Raw genomic sequence first — 10,115 nt, 5'->3', positions numbered from 1 at the left:
TATAAATTCAGCAATTAGCCTAACCTGAGACAAATTGGAAAAATCGTTGTACGATGTACGTTGAGAAGAAACTGAACTCTGACATAAGTTCTGACTGATGCTTTGACTATGAGCTTGAGAAGTTTTAAGTTCACGACAACAATTCAAGAAACTTGGTCAAAAAACAACCAAATCAGATTGTGAAATAATAAGTTACTCTAACACTGTATTGTGAAATCATAATGCAAACTGACTAAGTCTTAAACTTCTCAACAACCGGATAATGTAGGTTGATGATCAGCCTCGAACCACACCAATTGTTACATATATTTGGGTTGTCATTGACTACAAAATGGAAGCAAAGAACTCAAGGTAAATGATAAAGCTACATAATATATTTTTTCCATAGTGTTACATCAACTATATTCCCACTGCATAAGAAAAGACATCTTTCAGGTCATTATCAAATTTATACAAAATCCTATCATCTGATGCTGATAAATTAGAAAATAATACCTTTTATCTTTCAACAAAATGTTCATACACAGTTTCTTTCTAGTCCCAATTGGCGTTGTCTTAACAATCTCATGAAGAAATCCGATGATTTCTTAAAAAAATATTACATCTATATGAACATTATAATAGGAGAAAACACATAAATAAATTAAAGCACATAACCATAACATATAAGACGTCAGGTTTGAATGCAATAAGTAAGAACGTAGTTAACTTGTCATACTTTTGCACCTTTGTACCAGAACCAAAAACAACCTTAATGGGATTAAATGCAATGTCATTATCAAACACATGAAAATTATACAAAGTATAAGTCTTGTTTTCCTCGATCAAAGCCTTCCAATGCTCCAACTCTCTATATCTAGTTATTACATGAACTCGATCACCCTAAATCCGAGAAAAAAACCACAAAATATAAATAAATCAAAATGCACACTAATAAGTAACATTAATAAATCATAAAGAAAATTACAACAAATCTTAACTAACTCATCTAACATTTGTATCACAAATAATGAGCTTCATATGTTGATTCTCATTACTACCGATCACAATCCAAAAAACCAGAACTCCAAATCCTATTTTCCAAATGTCCAAATCATTTTTGAGATCCTTAATGTAGTCATAATCCCTTGACATTGAAAGTCCTATATAGAAATACAATAATACATCATTTAATTTTATTCTCTTTGTTCATTCTGATATCGAAAGAAGCTAACATATTTCTCTGTGCTCAATTTTTGTATCATCAAATCAACCTAATCTTAAATGCACAAATTTTTGTATCATCAACTTTTTGGACCTCAAACAATAAAACCCTTAAAATGCAGAATCGTGAAAAAAAAAAAAGGAAGAAAACCACCTATGATGAAGCAAAAACTAAAACAGTGTTTCAAGCCATAAAAATCAGTCAACTCAAATCATGTATGGTCTCAGAACCATGAAAAAAGGAAGAAAATGACCTTTTATGAAGAAGAAAGTGAAACAGTGTTCCCAGCTGAACTTAGATACCGTTTGGTCAAGGTTTTTTACGGCCAAAAAGTTACTTCAAAACAAAGTTAAAATAAAGGTCTTTAAGAAAGAAGCTAAAGTTATTTGGTTTCTTTGTTTTTTTAGTTTTAAAGCTATTTTTAAGTTAAATGTTGTTTGGCAAAATATTGTACAAACTTTTTTTTTCTTATGGTGTCTGGGGTTCGAACCTCATGAGGACAAAACTTTGAATTTATGATTGTTCCTATCATCTGAGCTAAACTCATGAGGACAAAACTTTGAATTTATTAAGAATTAACATAATAAATAAAAAATGTTTAAAATATTTTCTGAAGGCTAAAAATGTTAAAAAATAAAAGATATTTTTTTTACAAATACTATATCAACTCAATAACGTTTATTTTGTGTAACATGAATACAAATTTTTATCATCATATAAATGACTTGTTAAATATTTGAATAGGAAAAATAATTTAAGGAGCCTAAAATAATAATATAAATAATATCAAAATAGTTAGTTTTTTTTTATTTCAATTATACTCTATGACAAATTTCGTTATAAGAATACCATATTTTTTGTGTCTTTCAAGAAGATAAGAATTTATATTATATGATATTATATTTGTTACATTGTTGGTGTCATGGAAACATATATGTTCAATTTTTTTGAATAAGAAAAAGATATGCATAGTTTGTTCAATTTTTATATATATATATATATATATATATATATATATATATATATATATATGTATGTATGTATAATTTTTTTAGGTTTCTAGACCTTTTTTTAAGAAAAGACATCTACAATTTTACTTTTAATTAAAATCAAAATTTTATAAAAATAATCATACGCATTATGCAACGCCACAAATATTATACGCAGTAGCGTAACAAAAAAAAAGACACACATAAAGTATTACTCCAAACGCTAATGTGTGTGTGTATATATTTGCGAGGTTGAAGAAAGAAAATAATAATATTTGATATCATTAAATGACAGTGTGAATAAAAATATTTGTGAGGTTGTGATGATTAAACAATATTGAAATTAAATATATAAGTGATAAAAAGATAACAAATTTCCTTTGAAAAAAAAGGTAATAAAATTAAATGGGACCTCTTTAAAAAAAATTAAATGGAACGGTTCAAAAAAAAAATTATGAAAGAAAAAAACATATTGAAATATAATATTAAAAAATAAAAGAAAAGATTCCCAATGTGATTTGAAGAGTGATGCTTGTGAAATAAATTGTCGAGAAGTAGATTTTTGAAATAGCATTCAACAACTCTTGGGCAAAGCTCATTGCATTCAATTTTATGCATTAAAAAAAAGTACATTTTTTAGTAAGTACTTAATTGTTAATGTATTTGGCCTAAGTTCTTCGTAAAAATCTAGAGAAGCTGGAAAAAAACTCGGGTTAAACGGTATCTTAATCTCCCACAACGGCAATGCAGAAGCAACTGAATTTAGGAGAAAAAAATTAGAAAATAGTTAAAAATAAAAAATTGGAATTTTTTTTAAAAATATAAAAATTGGAAAATAGTTAAAAAAATTTGGTAGCACTCAATCAAGCAACACTAAAAAAATTAGGGTTAAATATGTATTTGGTCCCTATAGATATGTCAACTTTTCGTTTTAGTCCCTCTAAAAATTTCCTTCAACTTTTAGTCCCTATAAAATTTTCAATCACTACTTTTGGTCCCTATTTTAAATTTAATTTTTGTATTTTTTAATAATATTGTGCAGAAATGTGTAAAATATTCTAAAAGAATTTCCTAAAAAAAATTAGAATTTTTAACAAAACATAAATTAAATATGAATTTTTAAAAACCCATTTTCGGTTGGCCTAGTGGTTGGCTTGGGATCTTGGAGTTTGCTCCTCTAGAGGTCTCAGGTTCGATTTCATATGGTGCCAATTTCGATGGGATAAGTCCATACGGAACTTGCTCTGGCTTTAAACGGGGCCCCCGCAAGTGGACGGTGGGATTGGTCCCCTCGGATTAGTTGATTCTTAGATCGGATACCGAGTTTTCAAAAAAAAAAAGAATTTTTAACCGTAAAAAATATAAAAATTCATGTTTTGTTAAAAAATTCAAAAAAAAATTTAGAGTAATTTTTATAATATTTTGAATTTTTCCGGAAAATTATATTAAAAAAATATGAATTCTGCATATGAGTTTACTTTAAAAGAGGGACCAAAAGTGAAGATTCAAAATTTTATAGGGACCAAAAGTTGAAGGAAAATTTTAGAGGGACTAAAATGAAAAGTTGACATATTTATAGGGACCAAAAACATATTTAACCCAAAAAATTATATGCATTAGCGTAACAAAAAAACAGACAGACGGACATAAAATATTACTCTAAACATTAATGTGTGTATGTATATATTCGCGAGGTTGAAGAATGGAAATAAAAATATTTGGGATCATTAAATGACAATGTGAATAAAAATATTTATGAGGTTGTGATGATTAAACGATATTGAAATTAAATATATAAGTGATAAAAAGATAATAAAATTTCTTTAAAAAAAAGATAGTAAAATTAAATGGAACCTCCTTAAAATTTTAAATGGGACGGTTAAAAAAAATAAAGTTAAATGGAAGGAAAAAACATATTAAAAAATAATATTAAAAAATAAAAGAAAAGGTTCCTAGCGTGAGTTGAAAAGAGGTACTTGTGTAATAAATTGTCGAGAAGTAGTTTTCTAAAGTAACATTCAACAGCTTTTGGTCAAAGCTCATTCCATTCCATTCAATTTTATGCGTTCAAAAAAAGTACTTTTTTAGTAATTGTTATTGTGTTTGACTTAACTTCTCCTTAAAAATGTAGAGAAGTTGAAAAAAAATCGGGTCAAACGATACATTAATCTCCCACAACGGCAATGTAGAAGCAACTAAATTTGGGAGAAAAAAATTGAAAAATAGTTAAAAATATAAAAATTGAAAAATAGTTAAAAGTTATTAAAAATATAAAATAGATATTAATTAAAAAAAAATTGATTAGGGGCAAAAATGGAAATTCATAGGCCAAACCATGAATTACTCCTCCCCCCGTCCCAAATTGTATGTCGCTTTAGGGAAAAAAAAAAATTGTCCCAAATTGTATGTCGCTTTACAATATCAATGCAACTTTAATGTTATTTTTCCTATTATAACCTTAACTATTTATTACTCTCTCTTATTTCAATTCTTCCATTTATTTTTCTCATATTATTTATTAAGGACAATTTTGTAAAAAAACTCATAATATCTCTTTTCCACACAATATTAATTGCATTTCTTAATATGTGTGAAATGCCCAAAACGTCATACAATTTGGGACGGAGGGAGTAGTAAATTAGCAAATTGCCCCTCTTAAGGGCAAAAAGGTAAAATCAATGGACATCACTTTTTATACTAGTACTAGTATATAGATAATCCGACAAAATTAAAAGATGGGGACCCGGTTTCTTTCTAATCCCAACATTGTAGGACATAAATCATATTATCCCTATGAAATATTATCCACACCACAATGAAACAAAAGTATAGTAGGGATATACTCGTATGCATTTTTCCCCGGTCCCTAGCTACTACTACCACGCAAATCTTTTTCGGGATGACCATTATTTGCAACTTGCAGCTAGGATCAATTATTTTGTATAAATTGATCTTATAATTAAAGAACGAGGTAGGGATAGTTATTTAACCCTCAAACGTGAAATATATCACCTGCGTCCACCTGCAATTTGTTCATGTTTTTAGCAGAAAACACAAACTGAAATAAAAATAGTGGGAGGGCGGCCAAAGCTTTCGAGCATCACAAAATGAATTCTCAATCTTATCATGCTTCTTTTCTTCATTGTTAAGGCATATCTTACCATGCTACAACTAAATACCAGGAAAGATTCTCAATCTACTGCCTCAACACATGGTCGGAATGTGTCTAAACAAATAAATAAGGGACCATGAGAATTGAGAAATGCTGGATAATGACATGTCGACCCACACTGAAAGAGACATTCTAATATTTTGATATTTTCTTATGGTTTTATGAACTTTCAAACACAGATGCATACACAAAATACAAGCCAATACTCATGCATGTGAAACAATTTCATAGCAAACATAAATCAACCCATCAAGCTGCAGCCGTAATTCCAATCCTAAAGAAACAAGATTCATGCAAGTATCATTTGCCAATCAAAAACTCCCCAACCATACGCTCTTTGTTGAGGCTTCTACCAAGAAAACAAAATTAATCATATTCCAGTCACTCCTCAACTCTGGCAGTAGAGTACTAGAGTTAACTAATTTTTCAAATGATCAAAAATAAATCCTGAACTTTTTTTTTTTTAAGGAAAACGTTAACGAGTGCCCCTGGGGCACTCTTTAAGGACTATATGTAGAAAGTATTTATAAAAATACATGTAATCGGTGCATTGAAAATTGAAATGTTCGACTTTTTTAAAGAATAATTGCTTATTTTAGTATACTTAAAAATACTCCAGGGGCACTCGTTAACTCCCCTTTTCTTTAAATGTCAAAATTTATTAAAAACACAATGAACAAAGTACAAGACATACTTTGAACAAGGAAGGAAGGGAAAAACAATATTGTCATAAACCAAACAAAAACAAAGCTAAAACCACTCCCAAAAACTCCAATAACACAAAACCAAAACAAACACAAGAAGCAATTAACCAAGAAGTGAAACACTTCACCTGGCCACCTAAATTCAAAATTGCCCCACGAATTACCCCTGCAAACACAGAGGAAAAACAAACTCAGTCTTACTGCCCGCTCACAAACAGCCCCTGAACAAAGAAAATCGGAGAAATGGAAAATAAGGCCACCCTATCAGCAGCAAAATACTCCATATTCAACCAATAACAGGTCAATCAAAAAGCCAGCAACAGTAACAGAAACCCCCAAGACTAGCAGAACAGACAATCAACCAGACAGTGTTACATTCTCTTAAACACAATTTCTAGAATCCCAGACAGAATTCCTTTAACAACCCACAGGTGCAATTTTGTGCATAAGCATAGTAGAATTCAGATTTCAACAATAACAAAACAAATTGTCTGACACTGGAAATGAATTGAAAGAGATGGAAAGGAATTAGAATCGGACCTGATGGTGCAACAATGGAAAAATCAAATCAAAAGAGATTATTCTTGAGCTATGTAATTGGGCTAGTACATGTTTAAGTAATATTCATTATTCTTGCGGTTTGGTTTGGTTCGGTTGCTGAGATGCAAACCGCAAACCGAACCGAACCGCACGGTTCAGTGCAAAAGTCATCCGAATTCATCCGAACCAAGTGCGGTTTTTTGCAGTTTCGATTTGGATTGGTTTGGTTTGCGGTTTTTCTATTGGGTTGGTTCGGTTTTGAACACCCCTAATGAACTTGACGTGAAAATTGTGATAGCATTTGCCCATTCCATAGGTAGCAGAATAATATAACAGCATTAATAAATTTATAAGTAAAAATTGTGATACCATTTGCCAATTCAATAGTTTAAATAAAATTGTAATGTCATTTTACCATTCCAAAGGAGGCAAATAGTAGAGCAAACTAGTACTTCCTCCAGTCCCTATTATAAGTAAAAAAAAAAAAAAATCACTATTTAGATTCGTTGAATACTTGATGTATCTGGTCTATATTACAGACCGGATACATCAGTTGTTTGATGAAGCTAAAAAATGATTTTTTTTGCTTATAATAGTGATCGGAGGAAATGCATGCTTCTAGTTAAATCCTAACCTAATTTAAAAAGCAAACTACTACATGTTTCAAGTTAGAAGAAAGTGGAAACAAAATACCTATCTCAGGACAAACATTCACTTTCAACAACTAAATATTCCTATAACATCACGGCCTATGTACATGCAGCATAAAACCAGATTTTTGTTAAAGCAAGAAAGACAATTTGACAGTTCATGGTAAAACCCAGCTCTTCTAAACTGCATGAAATCCACCAGAATTTTGTTATGCAAGCAAGAAAGACAAATTGACAGTTCATGGAAGAAGTCTGCCCTTCCACACTTAATGAAATCCACAGGGAAATTGGTCCTGGGCTATAACACATTTAGCCAAATAGATGCAACAAGCAACTCAAAGTTTCAATAATAGCAAGTAGGATACTAAGGACAATCAAAAAAAACTTCTGATCACAAATTACATGTTCCCATCTGTGACTTTTAACTTTTTAATGCTTTTACTTTATTTGGGTTTTAAAACTAGAGAGAAGTCAGTACCAAATTTGCCACTATATCTTGACAAAGTTACTCTGAAACAGGGAATGGAATGATAAATATAATGTGGAAAAACCAACAAAATGATCATTTCATTGAAAATGAATCACGAATAGCAAAAATGAATGAGCAAATAAAGTTATTGAACACATAGGATCCTATACAGCCATGGTGAAATTCCAAATGTCCTCAGTAAATAAGTAACATTAGACGGATGTAATAGCAGACAATAAAAGCAACCCAGCCAAACTAAGAGAAAACATACTTAGGATTCCAAATTCATCTCAGTAACTTACAAAATGCACTTTATCTAATCAGTAGGTAGTGACATTAACGGCATCCATTTATCTGAAGTCAGTGATCGAACAATGTTCAGCGTTTTTTTACTTTAAATCCCCATCCCTCCCCCCCTTGCCTTTTCCCATCGGAAGTTTGCCATACATCAGTTATCATCATGAGTACATGCAGGAATCATGTTTATCCCAATAAAACAGCTCAAACACAAGTTTATAAGAGGCTGAAGAATCAAATAAATAAGTTTCTCACAAAAGGAAATTCTAAAGAAAAGCTTGTGTCATGTCACACCAAGTCCTCGGTTTTTTAATGTGCGAGAAGCCGAAGAGAGACTAAAGGACTGTGAATGTAACTGAATGCACAGAAATTTTACTACCATCTTCTCTTTTATCAGTCAAATCAGAATACTAATAGCCATCTACAAACCTTGTTAATACTCCCTCCGCTCATGTAAGATTCAGAGTTGTCAAATAGTGGCTACTCCCTAGGCATGACAATGGGGCGGGGTGGGGACGGGTTTTGCCTTCCCCATCCCCATCCCCTACTTCCATATACTTACCCGTTACCCTACCCATACCCAAAGGGGATGAGAAATTGAATCCCATCCCCGTCCCGAATGGGTTCGGGTATTCCCACCACATCCCCGTTCCCACAGTGAAACAATTTTTTTAATAAAAAAAGAGTTTTTTTAAGCTTCAATGGTAATGTTGTAATGCATTATCCAATAATTTGCGCTCATTTTAACATTTTGTTACCGAATAATTCGGTTGCTCCTATAACTATCCGTGAAAGTTCTTATATCATGACAATTATCAAACCAAATAACATGGCATATCATTATCAACCCCCTTAACAAAAACAAAAATACGACCTTTCTACATTCGGGTAGGGTTTGGGTATGGGTACATATATCCCCATTACCCGTCCCGTACCCGTATTTTGAAATCGGGGAAAACCCAAACTCATACCCAAACCCAATCAAATTGGGAAAAAACCGTCAAATCGAGGTTGGTTTGGGCGGGGGTACCCATGGACATGGGTTTTATTGCCATGCCTACTACTCCCCTCCGGAATGAAATATAAGCAGAAAGGGTAGTTGAAAAGTTGATGTATATGGACTAAATTTCAAACCACATACATCAACTATTCAACTACCCTTTTTGCTTATATTTTATTCTGGAGTGTGCTCACAGAAACTACAAATATCTAAATATCTCATGTACAAAAGTTGTACATGAAAGTAAAAGACACACTGAGAATGAAAAGAGGATAACAAGAACGGACATCGAGATGTGAAAAATCCCATCCCCTACGTGAAAGAACATTGACGATAAACAAGTGGAACATATACCATGGCAGTTGGATATATTCCATGTGTAATCCATATCTATCGGCTACATTACTTACTCCTAACTAGTGAATCATACCAATGTTATCAATTGTGGATCGCGGAAAATAACAATCTGTTCAAATTCTGCTACGCTATAGCAGCTATTTGACAACACTGTCTCGTACAAGATAAACACTTGAACAAATGCGAAAAACCAACCAGTGAATTAAATCACGACTGTATGATGTGACCACAATTTTTAACCCCACATCTATAACCAAAAAACCAACATAACCTTCGAGAACAAGTATAAAACCAAAGTCATAATTCAAAAGTATAATGCAGGTGAGGAGGAGATTTGCAGATGCTATCAAATTAAATCTAGTTATTAGTTCAGTAACAACTAATTCACCTCAGAGGTTGAAATATAAGACTTGACTGTTATACACCAAGTAGCAGCAAGCTTCCATGGTAATACTAACAGAAGCCAAACAAACGAAATGAAGTAAGTCACCTCAGAGGTTAAATATAAGACTTAACTGTCATACACCAAGCAGCAGCAAGCTTCCATGGTAGTACTAACAGAAGTCAAACAAATGAAAGGAACTAATTCACCTGAAGTTAAAATATAAGACTTAACTATTATACACGCACTAAGCAGCCGCAAGCTTCCACGGTAATACTAACAGAAGACAAACAAATGAAAGGTGGCCAGCAATGTTGTTTCCATTTGCCAGCCATACCAAAGGAAAATTGA

Source organism: Medicago truncatula, chromosome 7, assembly GCF_003473485.1.
Source record: "Medicago truncatula cultivar Jemalong A17 chromosome 7, MtrunA17r5.0-ANR, whole genome shotgun sequence".
Lineage (NCBI taxonomy): Eukaryota > Viridiplantae > Streptophyta > Magnoliopsida > Fabales > Fabaceae > Medicago > Medicago truncatula.
The sequence above is the reverse complement of the archived record's forward strand: the minus strand, read 5'-3'. Positions refer to the sequence as shown.